Source organism: Sceloporus undulatus, chromosome 7, assembly GCF_019175285.1.
Source record: "Sceloporus undulatus isolate JIND9_A2432 ecotype Alabama chromosome 7, SceUnd_v1.1, whole genome shotgun sequence".
Lineage (NCBI taxonomy): Eukaryota > Metazoa > Chordata > Lepidosauria > Squamata > Phrynosomatidae > Sceloporus > Sceloporus undulatus.
This window is the reverse complement of record NC_056528.1, coordinates 44,497,440-44,519,796: the sequence shown is the minus strand read 5'-3', so window position 1 is coordinate 44,519,796 and position 22,357 is coordinate 44,497,440. Positions and strand designations below refer to the sequence as shown.

General features: G+C 40.8%; 1 protein-coding gene across 5 annotated transcripts in view; it reads left to right on the top strand.

Annotated features, from left to right (window-relative positions):
- Positions 1-22,357, top strand: part of DACH2 (dachshund family transcription factor 2) — a 321,363-nt gene that overhangs the window by 230,001 nt on the left and 69,005 nt on the right. The gene's annotated exons all lie outside the window — the stretch shown is intronic.

Sequence of the window (22,357 nt, the reverse complement as noted above, 5' to 3'; positions counted from 1 at the left end):
GTGGAATTGCTTAATTCTGAGACAAAGCAATATCCTAATACAAAAGCTAAGCAGCCAAGAAACCTATGCAACTTCTGGCAATTGAAGGACCAGAAAGGAAACTCTATTGTAGGGTAAATAAATATGCCTTTAATAAAAAAAAGAGGGGGGAAAGGAGTTTCTGTTTTCTCTGTGTGTGTTTTCTCCCCATGTACCTGCCATGCAGGTTCCCCCCCCCCCTCCTAAATGCAAACATCCTTCACAATCTGTTTAAAAACCACAAATACATCACTCGGAGGAATATTTAAAGGAGCATCAGGAGGGGAGAAACTCATTGGTTTAATGGAATGCTGTCAAGAAAAATCAGCATCACAAATGACACGAGGGCAGAATTGATACTTCTGCACTGACACGTTAAAAGAAAATCCTATGCATTATTTAGAAAACCTCGAAATCTGTCAGCAGTATGATTGCCGAGTTAGCAGAAGCAGGAGGGACGGGGCTCGGAGTTGAAAAGAAAAGGCGTAGGCACGGATCCATATTGTAACCTTTCATGTTCTACACCCACCGCAAGTACCTAGCTATTACACGGTCAGCAATTTTTTCCCCTCCCTCTCTCTCATATATATATATATATATATATATATATATTCCCTCTTTTAAATTCTCAAGTCAAAAGAGGTTGGTCTTTTCTCCTAAAAAGCAGTTTGTCAAATCTGTTATTTGGTTGTAAGGGGAAAGATGACAAGATCCAAGAACAAGGCGTGTCTGTGTGTGTCTGTGTTTGTGAGCGAGTGTGTTACGAATCATTTAAAAATGTGCTTATTTCCTGAAATAACCCCCCTCCCATTAGTAAAGTAGATGTGGAGGATGCACACCAATGTTCATGTTGCTGCTGTGAACACATGAATAGTATATAGGCAAAGGGGTCTTGTTCACACGGATGCACGCAGCACAACACTGTACCTGTTCAACATCAACTGAGACAACTGTTACTAATAGAGAATTTTATGTACTGTCTACAATTTATTTCATTTGTACTATTTTGCCATATGCTTTTCATATATTTGATGTATTTTATGGTAAAACTGATTTATATGCTAGTCTATGGCCGTAATAAATTATTGAGTCAAGCACACAAAATATACACATTTCTTCAGACTACCTGTTGGAACTAAGGAGTTACAAGTGACATGGCTACCTATGAGCCAAAACACCCTGCAGAAATACTCCAGCTGTGCAACAAGTAACTTTTTCAAGTTACTTTTAAAGGGCAATTAAAGGCATTTTTAGAGACAGGCTGAGTAGATTTCCCCCCAAAGTTCATGCCATTCCCTTAATAATCCTAAAAGGTTTTTTTCCCCAAGTGACAAAAGTTGATGGGAAAGTATCAAGTAACACAATGAACTACTTTCACCATTGTAAGACATCATAATCATGTATTACATTCCAACAGTGTACAAGTAAGAGGAACAAACTAATTTTAAAGGGAAACTTTCCAAGCTCTGTTTTAGCCTGATTCAAACTGGAGTAAATGTGCATTTCATGGCATTTTCATTTTCATGGAGAGGAATAAATAAGTGAATAAAAATAAAACTTCTCAGCTAGTTATGGGACATCTCTCTTTACAAGGCTACCTTGTGGTGACCTCACTTCAACCCCTAGTTGTTCATCCATGTTTTATAAGTTCAGGTATCATAGCTTTCTTGGAGCGGCAGCAGGTTTTAGTTTGATTGTGTCCAAAGATTTTCTGTTCTTTAGTATGTAAAGAAATCTTGTAGCACCTTTCAGATTAATGGAAGGTTGGGAGCATGGGCGTTCATAGACTTAGGTTCTGCAAAAGTGCAATGGGCTGCCCTTTGCCCACCCCTGCGAGATATCTTGACATCTAAACACAAAATTCATTTGTGTTTCATGTACACCTTATACACATAGCCTGACGGTAATTTCACGCACATTTTATTTATTTGTTTATTTTTGCATAAAACAAAGTTTCTGTACATTGAACCATCGGAAAGCAAAGGGATCGCTCTCTCATCCACCCATGAGGTCCATTTTAGATTGTGGAGTATTTCAGATTTCCAGATAAGGGATGGCCAACCTGCACTAACATTTCGGAAACACCTTCTAAAAAAAGTTGAAGGCTTTCATGGCTGGGATCCATAGTTTTTTGTGGGTTTGGGGGGCTATGTGGCCATGTTCTAGAAGAGTTTATTCCTAACATTTCGCCAGCCTCCGTGGCTGGCATTTTCAGAGAAAGCAGATGCCAGCCACAGAAGCTGGTGAAACATCAGGAATAAACACTTCTAGAACATGGCCACATAGCCCAAAACACTCACAAGAAAACCTTCTAAAGAATTGTCCAATGTTTCATCACAGTAGAAAGATCCAGATTCAAGACTGCTGAAGTGCATCTGACTTAAGTCTGGGCAAGCTCCTGCTGCCAACTTCTTTCTTTCAGTTTGTCTCAAAGGCGCTGCAAGATCTCTCTCCATACTGAAGCGGATTAGTGGTTTGAATGCTGGGCTGGTACCTGGGAAACACTCTCTTAGCCTAATCTGCCTCACAGGGTTGTTAAAGTTGGAGGGAAGAAAAAGCCATGTACATCTCCTTCAGTCTACTGGCGGCTCAACAAATGCAACTGACAAATTCAGTAGCATCTCTAAAAATAAAAACAGAACTCCAGAAAAACTACAAATAGATTAATCAATGAAGATAGAACAACACATATATGAATTTATTTGCTATTGGATATCTCTGATTTTGGAATTTAGAAATATCACTGAATTTGAAGCAAAACTTAACTGTTGCAAGGAACCTTTGCAAGATCAAAAAAGCTAGTGATGAGATGTAAGTGATACGGCTTTACAAAAGCAACTGTTTGGAATGGGAAGACCGCTTGCATCTGTCACCTTTTACTTTCCTTAACAAATTTATAGTCTCCGAGTGCAGAGGTCTAACACTTCAAAGCTTTTGTTTTGTTTTCATTTTAAAAAAGCAGACTATATCCAGCATGTACTAATCTTCTTTCCTCCCCCTCCCCATCGTCTTACAGCAGCACTAATGGAAATGTATTTTGTTTAATGACTCTGAAATCCTGTTTGTAATTAGATGTGGGAATTGGTCTTACTTTGTAACAGATGATACTGGAATAATAATATGAGAGATGCTACACTGAGACCGGTATCCCCCTAAATCTATATTATTTTTCATACTATTGACAGGGCATGTGTTTGAAGAGCAACAACATGGAGGTTGGCTTTATTTTACTTAAAGGGGAGGCAAGGATTGAATCTGGTAGAGACTTCTTCCCCGTCGGATTATATATTTATTTTGGGTGTTAGCTGCTTTCTTTCTTGTTTGTCAGCTAAATCAGAATCTCTTAAGACTGTGCAGTAAGAAGGTTGTTGTTGTTGTGTGCCTTCGACCAGTTTCTGACCTATGGAGACCCTAAAGAAAAACCTATCATGGGGATTTCTCAGCAAGATTTCTTCAGCAGGGTTTGCTTTTGCCTTGCTTTGAGGCTGAGAATGTATGACTTGCCTAAGTGGGTTTCCATGGCTGAACGGGGATTTGAACCCTGGTCTCCAGAATCATAGTCCAACGCTCAAACCACTACACCACACTGGCTCTTAATGCAGTAAGAAGGTTAGTGTCATAATAAACAAGAACGTGAATTCTGCTACTTCTCTCATTTCAACTATCATGACTATTGTTTTCACTAATCTCCCCAAAACCCACATTTTCCTGGAAGGGCTTGGGCATACAATCTAATTTTGATGCCACTATTCTGTTGATGATCTTGTATGCTTTCAGGTCATTCCTGACTTAGAGTAACTCTGAGATGAAACTCTCAGAGGGTTTTCTTGGCAAGATCTATTCAGAGTGGCTTTGTCTTTGCCTCCCTCTGAGGCTGAGAGAGTGTGACTTGCCCAAGGAGACCCACTGAGTTTCCATGGCTGAGTAGGGACTCATACCAGATTGTAGTCCAACAATCAATCGACTACATTGAGCTAGCTCTCAGCTCCTCTTATACCATACTATACCCGTAATTAAATTCTTGTATTCTCTTATATTCTCTTATATATACGCTTATATTCTATAAAGTGCCATGTGCGTTCATGTCAATCAATCAGTCAATAATACGAACACTGATGCCATTAAGCGTCACCCTCTGGCAGTTGCCCAAAGCTTGCTGTTTTAATGTGCCATGAGCCAAGCTGTGTATGCACATTTGGACGTTGTTTCCAGATCACAGCTTTTTCAATGGATAACAAATTGTTCCACTGCTTTCTCAGTCTTTTCCTTCTATGGGTGGGACATAAAATAAATTAATGGAGGGGGGGTGGGTTAGCAGATTATGTATGGAAATGTGTACCGTCTTACTTTCTGACTCTTTATAGAATATAAGAGAATACATACATACATACATATATATATATATGTATTGTATTGTACATATTGTATTGTATTGTATTGTATTGTATTGTATTGTATTGTATTTATAGCCTGTTTCCCCAAAACCAGCCCTGAGAGCAACTCCACGGCAATATTAGAAGCAAGTACAGATAAAAACATTAAGACTTACAATCTTAAAACAAAATTAAGGAAATACAAACAAAATTAAACTAATTATACTCTTAAAACAAGACAGCATGGTGAAATGGTTTGAGCATTGAGTATGACTCTGGAGACCAGGTTTCAAATCCCCCCATAATCATGGACACCCAATGGGTTACTTTAAGCAAGTCACACACTCTGAGCTTCAGAGGGAGGCAAACACAAACCCCCTTGGAACAAATTTTGCCAAGAAACCCTAAGGCAGGATAGGTTTGCCTTGTTGTTATTGTGTGCCTTCAAGACACTTCTGACTTACAACAACTCCAAGGGGTTTTCTTGGCAAAATTTGTTCAGAAGAGGTTTGCCATTGCCCTACCCTGAGGCTGAGAAAGTGTGACTTGCCCAAGGTCACCCGATGGGTTTCTATGGCTGAACGGGGATTTGAACCCTGGTCTCCAGAGTCTTAGACCTACACTCAAACCACTACCCCATGCTGGCCTTAGGGTCACTATAAGTCAGAAACACCTTGAAGGCATACAACAACAACTACAGCAACAACCTTAAAATAAAATTGAATTAAAACTAGCTTTAATGCACTTCCAAACCAAACTACAAGGAACCCCAGGTTAGGACTAAATACCTGATGGGACCAGATGCCATCTGATCTTGGAAGCTAAGCAGAGTCAGGCCTGGTTACTACTTTGTTGGGCGGCCACCAATGAATGCTAGGTGCTGTAAGCTGCAATTCACAGGAAAGGACTAGGAAAACTACCTCTGGGGATTCCTTGAGAAAATCCTATGAAATTCATGGGGTTGCCATTAGTTAGCAGGTGACATGCACACATGCACACACACAGTTTTGAGGACTAATTTAGAGGCAAGGCAGTTCGGAACACAGATTTCCTCTTTTTGCAGTTTGATAGCCTATTACCTATTAGACTGAACACAGAGACCCAGACCAGACACACACCAGTCCAAGGCCCTTTCTTTGGAGACTGTCTCCTGCCATGATTACCTATGCATTTGAATTAAAAGATAAAGTTTTCTTTCCAGCACAAGACCAATGGTGAGGCAGCCATCCTTAGCTTCTCTGGAAGGGAATGCACAGCCTGGAAGCAGCTTCTGGGAAATCCACAGGGATAAGCTGGCCCCTGTTATTGCTAAAAGCTATTTCCAGGGTGAACAACTGTGGATTTTAGGGCCCGAACAGACAGGCCAAAATAAAGCTGCTTCAGGTCACTTTGGAGGTATGCTGTTTAAATGACACGCGCATCTTATGAGGCCAGAAGCTGTACCAAAGCTGTGCTGCAATCCTTAAGACTGGAGCATTGCTTTGGTGTGGCATCCAGCCACTTAGGACGCATGCATCATTTAAACTGCATACCTCCAAAGTGACCAGAAGCAGCTTTATTTTGGTCTATCTGCTCGGGCCCATAGTTATCAGTTTCTTTCATTGTTGGCCCATCTAATAAAATCATTAAGGTTTCTCATATGCTTATTCTTAAAGGTGCTATTTCTTAACTGTTAAGATGGTTCAAGCCATTTTCAGTGAATGGTATTCTCACCTTTGCAATGTATTGTCTGTTTATGGGTCATTCTTCCTGTTTAGCAAAGGACAGAGTCTTCATCTTGGACTCATTGTTTCTTGAGTGGGGCAATAAAATCTGGAGAAAATACACCCCAGAATGAAAACACAGAACAAGTTTGTTCTTCTCATTCATGCACACTATAGAGATTGACACACACAGAGAAAACTGAGACCAGAATGAGCATCCTCTCTTTGGTTTCACAACTCCCATGCTGAGCGAATGACATTTCTGCTAGCTATACAGCTGCCAGCAGCAGGAGCCACAGAAATGCCAATTTTAATCAGAGCTGATTTGATCAAAACCACTCCCAACAATAAAAAATGCCAATTTTTCTCTGACAACACAAACATTAATTGTCTCATTGATTGCTTTTTTATGTATATGCATACACCCAGCTGGTTTCAGCCTCTTGGAAAGCCCTGGGCAAAGAGACTGTCAGGGGACTTCGGCAAATGATGGGCAAGGTAAGAAGAAACATCCTCCCTCTGCCACAGCTAAGAACGATGCCCCCGAACAGGTTTTCCTTGGACAGAACTCAGACCCTTTTAGACAGAACTTTTCCAATCAAGTCTTCAAAAAGCAGCCTGTACATTCTCTTGAAAAGAGGTAAAAGAATAGCACAAAAGAATCCAATAGCACCTTTAAGAATAAGTGGGGAAAAGAAATTATGACCATAAGCTCCAGTCTACTTCATCATCTTGGTAAGGAATGCACAACTTGTGGCCTCCAGATGTTGCACTGCACTTCCCATCATCCTTCAGCACTGGCAGGAATGATGTGGTATGTATAGGAAGGGGGCAGCAGAATCTTGCCTTAACCAATATATCCTTGTCAAAGCAAACTGCCATAGCCTATCTTAACTTGTGTGTTCTTCCTCCTTAATCATTTTTGCCATTTTGACCATGCCCTGATGTTGCTTGGCCACATGTGTTCCAGTTTGCATTCGCTCAATATTGAAGGTATGATAGCAATAACAATAGCTATTGATGCAAGCATAACGGTTGCAAACATGCCACCCTCCAGATTCAACTGCAGCACCCTCACCAGCATTGGCAGTGATGAGGAATGCTCGGAGTTGCAATCTAGTAACATCTGGAGAACTACCTAATTCTCACTAAGCTTTAGAACATGCTCTGGTTCTACTGACAAAGAGTGACAGATGTCCTCTCTGTGTTTGTTTGTGATATGAGTACAAAAAACAAAATGATAGCTGCCCAGTTTTCCATTTGGCAAGGTAGGTTTGGATACCAAATTGCAGCGGTGGCAGGTAAGCCTCCCTCCCTGCCATTTTGACACCGTTGAAAGACTTGGCCTGCTTTCAGCACTAACATTTTTTCAAATCTGCATTAATTGACATTGTCACAGTGCTGCCATGTTATGTCTAACTGAACACAAATATGCGTCGAGAAAGAAAGTGCTGGCCTAACATATTTTTCTTTTTAGCTTTACACCAATTGAAAATCATTTGAATTGATTTTTTTTTTTAAAGAAAACTAATTTAGCATTTTGGGGTTTTGACATAGAGCTGTGAGACCTGTCATATGCAAAAATGTTTACTTTGAATAATCTATGAAGCTTTCAAAAATTTAACTTTTCTTGGCATAGAATTCAGATTCCTTGAGATTTTATTTTATTTTATTTAGTGCAGGAAAGACGCATCTTTGATCCAAATGGATGATTATGAGTAAAAAAAAGACCTTTCAGCCTCTCAGAATTTGTTCTGTCATTTAACTTTTTCTAAAAGCTTTCTCTCTACTTAGCGCTCTTTGTAGTGGATCTTTGCGATTCTGGTGAACGTTTGATGATAAAATCCTTTTTTGACATTTAATCAGTAGCAGAGTTGGTCCATTCTCATTACCTCTTCATGAACTTTATTGCACAGATGAGACACGAAGGTTTACCTTGCTTTCTGTTTTAAATGTGGAAAACTTTTAAAAAAAGTTTAGACTTTAGGACTTTGGTTGATTGATTCTTTGAGTAGCACCATTATTGTAAACTGCCTTCAAGTTGGCATTGACTTATGGTTCCCTATGAATAAGAAGTCTAATGATTAAAATACTCCTCATTTCAGTCAAATAAAATGTGATCCAGCCACACATGGTTTGCAGGAATTTGGACTGGTTGGGCAGACTCCTTAAACCCAATAGAAGAAGACTGCGGTTTTTACAAGAGTATCCATGGAAATCCTCAGAAATGTGCGTTATCATACATGTAGTTGTCCGTTTGCTTGGCATGGTTTTGGATGGTTGCCATGAGGCCGAGAGCATGTGATTTGCCCATGATCATCCAGTGGGTATCATGGCCAAGCTGGGAATTGAAGGCTGGTCTCTAGATTCAGACCACTATGCCATGCTGCCTCTCGTCCTCTACCTTTGCTAGGATTCATGTAACCCTGGAAGGGTTATCCATTCTCTTTGGCTAACCTCTTATACAGTTCTCATAGCTGTTGGGCAAGAGATGGATCCCACTTTGCACTTTGATTTTCTTTGTTTGCTTCTGCATCTTTGGGAATCCATCTTCCATTTGCCTCAGCATGAGAAGGAGTGCACACTGATCCATGTGCCCTATATATATCCAGATACAGGGGTTTAATTTGATTACTGGACAAAGGAATACGTCTAGATAGAATGTGTGTCTTTTCTTATGAGTCATGCCTTCTCCTGATGTGGCCAAAGTACAACTGCCTCAATTTGATTATTTTGGCTTCTTGGGGTATTTCAGGCTTTTGTTTGATCCATTTGTTTGTCTTTTTGTCTGTCCACGGTATCCTTAGCATTCTTCTCCAGCATCACATCTCAGTAACATGTGTCATTGTTTGCCACTGGAAGAACTCTTAGGGAAACCTGGAATTACACTCAGTTCCAGATCAAGACACTGTCTGTTTGGGATCTAGTAGGTCACAACTCATATGTTAGGAATATGAAACTGGAGCAGTAACCCTCTGTTGAAGTAAATGTTGAAAACCTTTGCTGCTTGTGTACCTATTGGATTTACTGCAACTAGAGCAGACCATCACAACCATATGGCATTGATAAAGCACGCTATATGCAACTGGATAGTCCAGATAGCTCTAGAATTGGATGCAATTACCTTAAAATACCACTGTCCTCAGCAAGCTTAATTGTATGCGTGTGATACCTTCTAATTCAATTAAGACTAACTATTCTACATTAAGTGTTCTGTTAAAATCCATGCAGTGTACTATAAAAAAGTCATTAATTTGGTAATATCAATTTAACTAGTTTTAGCTCATTAACCTTGACACAGGCAGTGCAAGAGAGAAGAACCTTTTTAGATAATTTTTTTGTCCTCAGCACAATACCAAGGAGCTCTAAAGACCCCTTGGAAGTCCATGGCCATTATCTTGGACCATCAGTTACACAAATCTGTCCTTTGGAATTATAAATAGGAGAGTACTTATTTTTAAGTCACCTTCAAGGGTCTGCTGTTTCGACAGCTTGTTTTCCATGAAATTATTTTTATGCCTTTGGTCCCGTAGACCTCTTTTGGCTTTTATTTGTATTGCTTATTTGGCCTTTAGAAGAGCAAAGTTGCTTACTTTGGCTTCCTGCTTGAGCGTCAGCATCTTGACTGTTATTTAGTTTTCAAATGAAGCTGTTGCTCTTGTTATTGTTGTATGCCTTCAAGCCATTTCTTTGGAAAGATTTGTTTGGAGGGGGGTGTGCTTTTGTATTCCTGGACAGTTTACAATACAATATTTTAAGCATCATAATGATTAAGCAATAATGATTGAAATAAAAAAGTAAATCTGAGAGCAGCATTCAAATAAAACATTTTTAAAAATGTATTGTTGTTTGCTGTCTGTCAAATCCACTTCAACTTATAGCAACCCTATGAGTGAGAGACCTCCAAGATCCCTTGCTATAAACAGCCATGCTCAGGTCATGCACCCTTAGAGCTGTGACTTTCTTGATTGCGATTTCCTGATTTTTGGCAAACTTGTTTTTCAACCTGGGAATGAGTACTAATTCATTCCATCAGTTTTCGGAATTTAGTCCTGTGTGGACCTCACAACCTGCCTGCATCTGTCAAACCAAGGATGAGAAATGTATGAGCCTCTTCAGGTTGTAGGACTGCAGCTCCCATAACCCACTACCATTAGCTCCATTGGCTGGTAAGAGTTGGAGCCCAACAACATCTGAAAGCCATATGCTTGCTGTCATTGCTTCTGACAAGGATCACTCACATTTCATAATGATAGCGCTTAGATACCATTTTAACTGTCACGGCTGAATGGAGTTCTGGGATTTGCAGTTTCTTGAGGTTTTAGAATTCTCACCCCAAAAGCCAAACTGGTGACGTACAAGAGCTCTTTGGCAGAGAATTATAAATACATACCTCCAGAAACTACAAATTCCAGGAGACAGCCGGGGTAATTAAAGTGGTATGAAACTGTTATAATTGTGCAGCGTGAAAGAGATCTAAAACTCAGTGGCAGCACCCAACTGTCTCTCCTGAGTTCCTTGGCCATTCCTCTCTCTTGGAGGAAAATGCTCGGTGTATCACACAGCCTGTCATGCATTCCTTATGTCAGCCTCTGAATTAATCCCATTGCCAGGGCAAGGTAAGTTTCAGTTGGCAGTGTAGTCGCCATCAGTGCATGGACTAAAGAGAGTGGCATCTTGTCCCTCAGGGCCACCAAGAGCAGGTGCAGCCCCAGTGCATTTTTTCCAGCCCCCCACAGTTTTCATGTTCCCTCATATCCCCTTGCATGTGTTTCAGGAGAGGGGAACAACCCATCACTGCCACCCACAGCCAGCACTTCCAGCCACCTGCCCAACTTCATTCTTTGAACCACGATTAGATGCTGCCATCTCCCATGTCATCTCCTCCCTCTCTCTCCACTTCTCCCCAGCTTACTTCAATTGCTGCAAACTGAGTTTAAAGTGCAAAAGTGGCTTGCATTCAATTAATTCAGCAGTGAGGAGAGGAAAAGGGGACATGATTTTGCCCTTCCCAGTAGATTCAGGCAAATGTTCTTTGTAACTTGTGTGTTCTTCCTCATTAATGTTTGCCATCTTGACAACATTCTGATGTTTCTTGGCCACACATGTTCCATTCCCCCCCCCCCCTTTGCAAAATGTTGAAGGGCATGCAGGTACTTAGGTTATCCAGTCACAATGTTCCCTTACTACAGTGAGATATATTTGCACAAACCTTTTTGGATGTTACTCCAAATTAGAACATGCTCAGCCCAGGAAGGGACACAGGAAATTAATGCACGGAGAATGAGAGGGAATGAGAGGTCCATTTCCAGTGCTCCCAACATGCTCCGGGAGATCATCAGAAGTGGACTAAGAGCAATAGCAAATAGAGGAAAAGTCGATAAAATAATATGCACTCCACAAAAGGCCTTGTGATATATTGCTCTTTAAGAAAGTAGTAATTTTGAGAATGGGATGTCAAGAATGAACATCAACTTTCTTCCCAAAATGAAAAGCTTTGGGGGAAGTGAGCATTTGTCATTATGTTTAATTTGCACATACCTCACCAAAGGAAAGGCCAAGGGAGCTAGGCCGAGAACACAGCTGTACCGACGCCTCAACTAATTGCCTCTCCATCCTCAACCTCATTTATCTTCATTTCTTCCCAATTATACCACATTATCAATAGTCTCTGTTGCATCAGAGTCTTAATCCCTTTTATTCAGGCAGCATTAGATAGTGGCAGATGACTTCTTGGAGGTAGTCAGAGTAAACAGCTATGAAATGCCACCTCTGGCAGATGGTATTGCTTCGCCAGAAATGGGACGAAACATTTGGAAATGTGTTGCTGGGCACTGGTTTGAGAATGCAAGCTGTCAATATTTTTATAAATGATCATCAAGGTGCTGCTTGCCTGCTAACCCAGCCAAGATGCTTAGTAAAGTTTGGAAACTGTTCCGATGTAGATGTCAGCTAGAATCCAGAAAGCCCAGGAGAAAGGTTTGGGACCTGAACTATAAATCACTTGGTTTGTGTCTAATACCTCACCAAATAGAATATGCTCCAAGTATCAGGCACTGGCCCTATATTTCTGGAATCTAGAACATGACCTTACCTATTTTTTCTCATCTTGGGCTTTTCAGGGCATGTCTGCCTAGTGTGAGTTGCTGGAGTTGTTGGCATTCTTTAGGGTTTAGTTTTTCTCCTGGAGAAATGGACTCTCTGCAGGGAAAATAGATGCTTCTCTTCGCTAGCTTGCATAGCTCTTGTTGTTGTTGTTGTTGTTGTTGTTGTTGTTGTTGTGTGCCTTCAAATGATTTCCAAGGTATGGTGATCCTAAGGTCATAGGCATAGGGTTTTCCTGGCAGGATTTGTTCAGAGGGGCAAACCCTTGCCTTCCTCTGAAGCTGAGAGAGTGTGACTGCCCAAAGTCACCCAGTGAGTTTCCATGGCCAGGTGGGAGGAGGAGAACAGCAAGACATTGTAGCAGTAAGTCCTATTACCTTTGCACCAGGCCTGCAGATGAAAATTTTTGGATGCTCTGACTTGGTATGACAATGGTTTTCCAATGTTCAGTTTCAGAGAATGCAAATCCATGGCAAAAGGTAGGTACTGCAAAAGTCAGGAATTTTCCCCAGTTGGTCATTTGAGAGAGAGAGAAACAGAGACAGAGAGAGAGGCCAAAAAATAGAAGCATTGTATTCGTTGTTGTTATTTGCTCCAAGTCAACTTCAAATTATGGCAACCCTATGAGTGAGAAATCAGCCCAGTTGTTAACTGATCTACTGGTGCAGGGAACAAATTCAGGCCTATGGCTTCCTTTATTGACTCAGTCGCCCTGCAGTGCACTCTTCCTCTTTTTCTATTGCCTTTCATTTTGTCAAGCATCATCATCCTTTCCAGTGAATTATATCATCTCATGATGTGTCCAAAGTATGACAGCCTCAGCTTAGTCTTCTTGGCTTCTAATGAGTATTCAGGCCTGGTTTGTTCTAGGACCTATTCATTTGTCTTTTTAACAGTCCATTATATCCTTCTTCTTCTCCATCAACACATTTCAGTCAAACTGATTTTCTCCCTGTCATCATCCTTCACTGTCCAGTTTTCACAGACATGCACAGAAATTGGAAATACTATGGCATGGATGGTATCTCTTTACACTTGAGGAACATTAGGTAGGCTCATACTGTGAATGAGATCCTACATGGTCAAGTGTAGCTTAAGAGTTCTGCATATTGGATTCTGCTATGGCTTCCCTGTCACCACTATTCTGTTACAATAACCTCCACCACCACAGCCATTCTGTTGATGATGGAGAATAGGGCCATTGGAGAAATGCTTGGTTATGGCCCATAGTCAGAGGCAGACCAAGGACATCTTCTGCCAAGATCTACTGGTGTTCTCCAAAGGTCTCATCAGATGTCATTGGTCTGCATTGGTCTTCTCCAGTTTCTTCTACTCTCCTGCTGGGATGGGGGCTGTCATGGTAGAACAGTAAATTCTGGAAGGTGTGGGCTTTGGACACTGTGGAGGGAGGAAGATAATACCAGCCCCTGAAACAACAACAGAAATACACACGCAGGCATGCAAGGTGGCCTTAATTAAATAAATAAATAAAACTTATTTGTAACCCACTTTTTTGTAATAAAACAATCAAAGTGGCTAACAGTGAAAACATCCACCATCCAATACTTGATATAATATTAAAATATCCCTCCTAAAAAGAAATTAAATGTGTTCCAATTAAAAGTCAATTTAAAATAAGCTATTAATAACAACATAAACAATTAATAGCAGCTTAAACAATGGCCAGAGTGGTAGCATGATACATGATATGAGGCAGTAATCAATTCTGTGGCCGAGAGCTTTTATTCAGGAAAGGCCTGCCGGAAGAGATCCATCTTGACCGCTCTTTTGTAGCTGTCTAAGCTGGTAATTGGATGGATCTCGTCCGGCAGGCTGTTCCACAGTCTGGGAGCAGTTGCGAAAAGGTCCTCTGAGAGGCTGCAGTTAGTCTGGTCTTTATCGGCTGCAATAAATTCCTCCCAGAGGACCTGAGAGTGTGGGGTGGATTGTACGGAAGTAGGCGATCCCTTAAATAAGTTGTACCCAAGCCGTGTAGGGCCTTAATGGTAATAACCAACACCTTGTACTGCATTCTGAAATCAATAGGCAGCCAGTGGAGTGATTTCAATATTGGTGTTATATGGTCACCTTGGTGGCAGCACAGTTTTCAAGAGAGATCCCAACTCAACACTCGTAATCCCTACACCACACTGACTCTCCTTTGCAGCACAACAGAGTGGTATTGGGAATAAGATGTCTGAAATCTCATAATATGCCCGCAGCCCCATTTCCTCTCCCTTCTTCTTGCTATGAAGTCAGGATTGCTTTTATTTCAAAAGAAAAAGTTTGAAAACAGTGTTCTGGATGCCTTTCTTCTTCTTGCTTCCTTCTCCCCGTCGTTTTTTTAATTATTATTATATAATTATCACTAGATTACCACACCTAAGTTGTGACAGACATATTTTTTAAGTATGACTGACTGATGGACAGACTGGGAATTGCTGAATTAATGGGCATATTTCAAAGCCTTGGCAGGGCTGAGCAGTAATTACATCCGCTGAACCACTTGATAACTTTTTGGAAGTCGACCAGTGAGGCCATCGCTAGAGTACTGCATTTTTTAATATTTTAACATAGCCAGTTTTATAGCTCACTTTGAATGCATGGTACAGAACACCCTAAATGCAGCTGTACAAACCAGTGCATGAAATGGTGAAATGCCTTTTGTCAAGCTATCCATTTATCATTTTAGATTATGACAAGTCTAGTTCTTTGGGGAATTGCTTTGTCCAATGGATTTACAGTCTCCACCTTTAAAAAGACAGAACATTCTTCCCCTTCTTTATCACTCAGGAGCTGGGGAGAGGGTCCCACTGTTTTTAGGACCTTCCTCTTTTTTAGGATAACCTTAGCTGGGGTTTACTGTAAAATCTCAGTGGGGCTTACACCATAGCAAGCACCTTTGCATCTTTATTGAAAAGTAAATCCCACTGTCATACCAGATGCAAGAGGATGTATTCCTTCCACAGACCATAGTTAAACTAGGCTACTGAGAATGTGATGATGGACCCAACTTGGAGGACCTTAAAAGGAGATTTGTCAGATTCATGAACAATCAGGTTATCAATAACTATGTGTTAACCTACTATATTATTGTGTCTCAGAGCAAATTATATTGGGGAACCTAAATGGAAGGGTCTTTTGTCCTCATGTCTCACACTGGAGCTTCCCATAGGCATTTGGTTGTCCACTGTGTAGTCAGAATGCTGGACTAGATTGATCTTAGAAAGGATCATTCATTTCTATGGAACATTGTTGTTGTTGTTATGTGCCTTCAAGTTGACTTAAATCCAAAGGTCCTGACTGTCTCCTAAAGTTTCTTCAGCATTCAGCTGTATTTCTCTTGGACAATCCTTTAGAAAGAAGGCACTCTCAGAAAGAGGACTGTACTCTCTGGAACCCAACACATAGCCTGAAACTTAGTAAAATGCAAGTTTGTTTTGTAGTTTTAGGTGGGTAGTGGGAGGAAAGTTTCCAAAACTAATCTAAGTTCCATCAACTGACAGCATTCTCGTCTTGGGTTTCAGATTCCTTCTATCTATTTTTAAAATTGTGTGGTCTGTCGAAATGAAATTCACACTGTCCACTACATCTATCTGCTTTTGACATTTGATTTGTTGCTATAGATTTCTAGAGGAGGGGAAATGAATTCCCTTGCCGAAAGCAACAATGCCTTTCGGTGCCAATGCCTGGTGAATTTGCAGAAGCTGCTGCTGTGTGTTTGTGTTTGTGTGTGCCTCTGTGTTAGGACTTCTTCAATACTGTGTGGGTTGGAGTCTCAATGCTTTGCAGAACTCTTTTATCTTCCTCATTGGCAAATGGAAAATAATTCCATTTAATTTTTCAGAAAGGAGCAAACAAATGCAAATAACTGAATTCATTTTATTTAATTTGCATATTTCAAACAAACAGCAAAACAGAGCTCTGCTTGTGAAACAATTGAATATACTTCAGTGGTGGTCAGAGCTTGGAGGTTTACTTTGAAAAAGTAATCAGAACCCATTCTAGGCATTCTCTGGCAGTTATAGTTTGTAAAAGTCGTTGTTTAGTTTCCCGTTAAACCCAATCATGTAATTATAAAAGGCATTTTTAAAGGTTGGCATTACAGTGCAAAAGGAGTGATGTTGTCTCTCCCTGAATTACATTTGTAATGTGACTCGGTTGAACCTCAATTGTTTGGGAAAGAAATGAATTACAAACTCCCTTTAATAAGTCATCCCATTACACTGCTGCATCTTGGGGTCATCTCACAAAATTGAGTGGGTGGAGATCCAGGGCCCCTTTCATCCTACACTGTTGTAGCACTATGATTCCACTTTAACTGCTGCGACTCCATCCTATGGAATTCTGAGGAAACCACATGCAAGCTTTACCTCTTTTCAGATCTTTGGCTCCTAGTGCAGTGGACTAGAGCAGGGATGGGATAGTCTACTCTGCAGTTTGTATGCAGCTCCTCGGCTCCACTTTTGTGTTTCCCCCCACCAGCACCTCATTTAAAATCCCTTTGCATTTGTATCCCAGCTTCTTACTCACAGAGGTCCCAAACTTGGAATCACAGAATCCTAGAGTTGGAAGAGACCACAAGGGCCATCCAGTCCAGCCCCCTGCCATGCAGTAACTCTCAATCAAAGCATCCCCAACAAATGGCCATCTAGCCTCTTGAAGACCTTCAAGAAGGGAGACTCCACCATACTCTGATGGAGTTTGTTTCACTGTCGAACAGCCCTTACTGTCAGGAAGTTCCTCCTAATGTTGAGGTGGAATCTATTTTCCTGGAGCTTGTATCCATTGTTCCGGATCCTGTTTTCTGGAGCAGCAGAAAATAAGCTTGCTCCCTCCTCAGTATGACATCCCTTCAAATATTTAATCTTCTCTTCTCCAGGCTAAACATCCCCAGCTCCCTAAGGTGTTCCTCATAGGGCATGGTTTCTGGACCCTTCACCATTTTAGTTGCCTTCCTTTGGACACGCTCCAGTTTCCCAACATCCTTTTTGAACTGTGGTACCCAGGACTGGACACAGTATTAATGGCTTGCATAGGAAAATCAGCAACTACCTATCAATCCCTGGGTTTCATATGGTGGCACTTAGTATGTCTGAAGGAAAAGGCTAAAGAGATAAATACTTTTAAAAAAACTGTAGGACACTTTTGCCTTTTCTTCTTTTCTTCTTTGGACTGAGTGAGATAGAGAAAATGGAGGGCATAATGTCATGGCATTGTGGCGACAGAGTGAGTTGAGAACGGGGCTGGAAAAGGAGGTGGAGTGAGGACAATGAACATTTTGGATTCTCTGACAAAATGTAGTGTGGAGGGAGAGTGGTCTTTTGGCCACAGTTGTTTTTCATTCTATAGCGAAAAAAAGTTTAAACATTTCTTGTAGTTACTTTGCTAATTGAAAGGAAATGAAACTGAAATGTCTGCACCTTCTCCTCCCCTGATCACTATTAAGTTTATCGCACAGGACTTGGAGAATGGGAACGAAGTGGAACAGAAGGGAATGGAACAGAACGGAAAAGGGGGAAAATATATGTTATCGCACAGGAGAACGCCGCCAATGCCTCTGGGAATCCCCAATCCATTCCCCAACCGTTCCACAGCAACCAATTTAGAAGAACTTCAGAATCATGGGACTCCTGGTGGCATCGGCAGCATTCTTCCATGTGATAACCTATGTTTTTCCCCCTTTCTATTCCATTCCTTTCTGTTCCCGTTCTCCAAGTCCTGTGCGATAAATCTATATGTTTCCATACCCAAAGCATGCCCACTGACCACCCTAGATCTCCATAAAAGTGCAACTGAAGTTTTGCACAGGAAAGCATGGCAAAACAGACAGGGGAAAGGAGGTCATTAATGGGATTTTTTGTGTTAATCAAAAGAAATGCTTTTTTAAAAACGGTCTTTCACAAGAGAACAATAGAAGAGGGACAGCATCACGTGAAAAGCCCCAATTGAAGGCGCTATTATCCTACTGTACTTGCAATTTACCTGCCTTGTGCAATACTCAGAGAGCTCAAAGACACTGTAAACTATAGGGCAGGGAACTGTCAAATTAGTTATTTGTAAGCCTCCTTGAGAACCTTTTTGATTGAGTCTAAATTTAGAGTATTTAGAGCATAAATACTATCAATAAATATACATATATATAGAGAAATATATATGAGAAGATTTGAAAAGATCTGCTGTTTTTCCAGCAGCGAAAGAATCCTCTCAAGGGGATATTACATCTTCATCTTCTTTGAAAAAAATAATACCTCTGGAATGCGTAATGTTGCGTTTCGGAAATGTATACAAATTCAGCAAACAACTTGGCCAAACGGATTGATCAGAGAAGCTTCTGTTTCTGATTGAAGTGTTACAGGTACAGTCTCTTTTCCGCCAGATTAGGTGCCCTTTCTTCTTGTTTAGCATCTATCATGCAGACATTATCTGGAATGCATCCAGACATGGATCATCATCTTAATTTACGCACTGCATCCACTATTTAGTAAATGATGTGGACTCTCAACAGCCTTAATTATGATTGAAAATGTGTTGTGGTTTCTCAAAGGCAATGCCACCCACTTCTATCGGGGGCGGGAATGGATTCATCTTACCTTTGTCAAACAGATCCACTCTTTCAGGGGCAAGTTTGTCTTTTGCCATTAATTACACACCGCACACCAACCATTTATAACACTGTTGTTTGTCTCTCGGTCTCTGTTAAAGCGACTGAAGAACTTTTTGCTCAAAAGCCAAACCCGGTGAGGGATTTATTTTGAATTGTTGGGGCAGGAAATCAAGCGGAGCTTCTACCCAAAATCATTTAATAAGTGACACGTCGTCTGCTGAATAACATGTAATGTGGACCAAATTCTGAAGCTCTTTAATCTTGCTTTTGATACTCCCAGCGTTGTTCGCACAATCTGAAAAAGTTGGCCTCCATCCAGAGCATATTCTGAACTTACTTATTTAGAAAGGGTTGTGTTAATTTAAATAGACATGCTGTGTGTTTCTGAGTGTGCTGAGCAGCTAATGTCAACATGCATGGAAAAGGTTGAGGATCATGCTCCAACGGCAGCCGTTTCAATTGCAGGTATACCTTGGTTTATGAAGCAGATGTGTTCCTGGGCATTGCTTGTTTAACAGAAACTTTGGTACCAGGAGCAGAAATAACATGGAAAGAATAGGTATTCCACAAGAAAAGAAGAGCAGGACAATATGTAATAAGAAACCTTTTGTGAAGTCGAAGGCTTTCATGGCCAGCATCCATAGTTTTTTGTGGGTTTTTCGGGCTATGTGGCCATGTTCTAGAAGATGCCAGCCACAGATGCTGGTGAAACATCAGGAATAAACTCTTCTAGAACATGGCCACATAGCCTGAAAAACCCACAAAAAACTAAGAAACCTTTTATTCAAAGCTAACAATATGCATATTTATTCATGTGGATCTACACAGTCATTCGATTTCTATAGACAAAATCATCTGTGTATGTACAATGTAGCAACCAGGCCAGGTTTAAAATAAATTTTAAACACTCCAAAATGCTTTCTTTTTTTTGGGTGGGGATGTGTGTGATTTCCATTTTCAAGGACAAACATATACAGTGTGCCCGTGCCATACGTAGGTGTGCCATACGTGACTTTCAGCTTACACTGAAGCCACGCCACTGGGAAAAAAAGTGTGCACCGCACCACACCGCATGCACATGCCCCATTGTTTCCAATGGCGCTTGAGTCTACACATTTTTTTCCCTTATGCAGAGGGGTCCAGAATGGATCCCCCATGTAAGGGAAGGGCCCACTGTAGATAGGTGCTTTTTAACCTGCTGAAAGTACCAGGCGAAAGTACCTATGCTCTCCCCTTTTCCCCTCTGTTTTGCTGTTTACACATATTCTGGGGGCACCTGCTGTTTACTTTACCTGTTGTAGGCACACACAGCCACAACAGGTTTGGCTACAATAGGAAATCCCATTCTCCCATTCTTTCCTGGCTCAACCTTTATTACAGTGTTTCCTGCAGCCACAAAAGTGTGTTTCTCTAGACTTCCTTCACCATCTTCCCAATGTCCATGTTGCTTCAATTTAGACAGATGGCTGCATCAGCAATGCAAAATAATGCCGTTTGACACTGCTGTTTCCACCGTATGAAATTCTGGGATTTGTAGTTTGTTGTGGCACCAAAGCATTCTAACAGAGAAGGCTAAATATCTCACAAAACTACAATTTCATGGCATTGAACCATGACAGATGAAGTAGTGTGAAACTGCATTATTTCTGCTGTACAGATGCAACCAGATGACAGGGAGGAAAAAAAGGGTGGCTTGCTGTCACTCTTCATATATTTCAGTTCTCTTGAAAAGAGATGTTGTTCCGTTAGCCAAATAAAGACTGCCTTCTGGAAAGCAATCTCTCCATCCACCCAACAAACACACACATACTAGAATATGTGTATGGCTAAAAGAAAGCCAGTTCTGGATACACTTGCCCCCATTTGAAGGAGAAAAGTCATGGCCTAAGGCTGCATCCGCACTGCAGAAATAATCCAGTTTGACACCACTTTAACCACCATTGCTCAATGCTATGGAATTCTCGGAATTGTAGTTTTGTGGGACATTTAGCCTTTTTTGTCAGAGAATTCTAGTGTCACAATAAACAACTATCCTCAAAATCTCATAGCATTCAGCCATGGCAGTTAAACTGCTGTCAAACTGGATTATTTCTGCAGTGCAGATGCTTTCTTAGAAGGTGACTTCTGTTCCAGTTGGAAAGAAGACCTGTCCTGGACCTAAAATGGGCAGAATTGTCTCCCACATCACTTAAGTCTTATTGGGAGGCAGTGAGGCTGGTTCCACTTTTGATTAAACATCTTTAGGTGTGCGCATAAATATTGTATCTAGAAACAACTCTAACATCTTTTATCTTTCCTCCACAAAGATAACCATAGTTTGGAGAAGTGAAGAGGATAAGAACAACAAACAATGTAAACCCTACAGGAACTGAGCCTCCTAGGAAAAAGTACTTGTACATTTCAGAAAGTTAAAATGAATTTTCTCCTATTTCAGTATTTGGTGTGTTTTTGTTGGTCCTGTTACAGGGTCTCAGAAACCCTGGCATTGCAGAATCAACCAATGTAGCCCAAATCAGAGTTATACCCTTTCCCCATCAGTATGAATTTTGGCTCATCCGTGTACAGTGTGTTAAATATACGATGGAAATGCTGACACAACCAACACAAATATAGCAGCACTATTGAACACTGCTGTAATTATATCACATTATATTAGAACATATGGTATAATTTAGTTTGGCAGAAATGCATCTTTCTTTGTCAATACATAGCTCATCATTTTTGCAAATTACAAATCTGTAGCCATAAAGTAATTCATCGCTCGGCTGTAGTATTAAAGTGATGGAATGTTTCCCTTTTTGCTCAGTCATTGATCTTTCACATTTTTCTATTTGATAACATTAATCACCTTTATTAGCCAAGTGCTTAAGAAGAATGTTGAGTGTTGTGTTAAGATGCATTTTTTTCCATCCTGCAGCTATGCCTTATGTGTCAACTAAGTAATACTGATTCTAATTGAAAACCTAGTTAATGAATTCCTGACTCTCAATGGCAAACCCTCTCTGAATAAATCTTGCCAAGAAAACCCCATGATACGGTCAGCTTAGAGTCACTATAAGGTGGAAGCATCTTGAAGGCACACAGTGGCAACAACAAAAACAATTGGGAGGGTTGGAATGGTTGAAAAATGCTGGGAGTTGTAGCCAGGAGGATAAACTACTATCAATAGGTATCAAAAGATTGAATGATGTTTCCTGAATTTTGTTACAGAGGGCATAGAGCAGGAACTTCACTTCACTTGACATGATCAAGAGGGTCATTGTGGATTCAGGATATTGCGTTTTGTGTATGTTATACCAAATAAACACAACCTAGAATCCATGGTGTGTGTCAAGGTTAGTCCAAATATGCCCCACAAAAAAAAGCTGCATCCTTTTTGTAAAAAATGCTGGGATACATTGGCTTCTTTTTCTGATTTTATATGTACTCTCAATAATGGAGAGCCAGCATGGTGTGGTGGTTTGAGCCTTGGACTATGACTCAGGGGACCCTGGGCATGTCATCAGCCTGAGAGCATGGCAATGGCAAGGAAGGAAGGAAGGAAGGAAGGA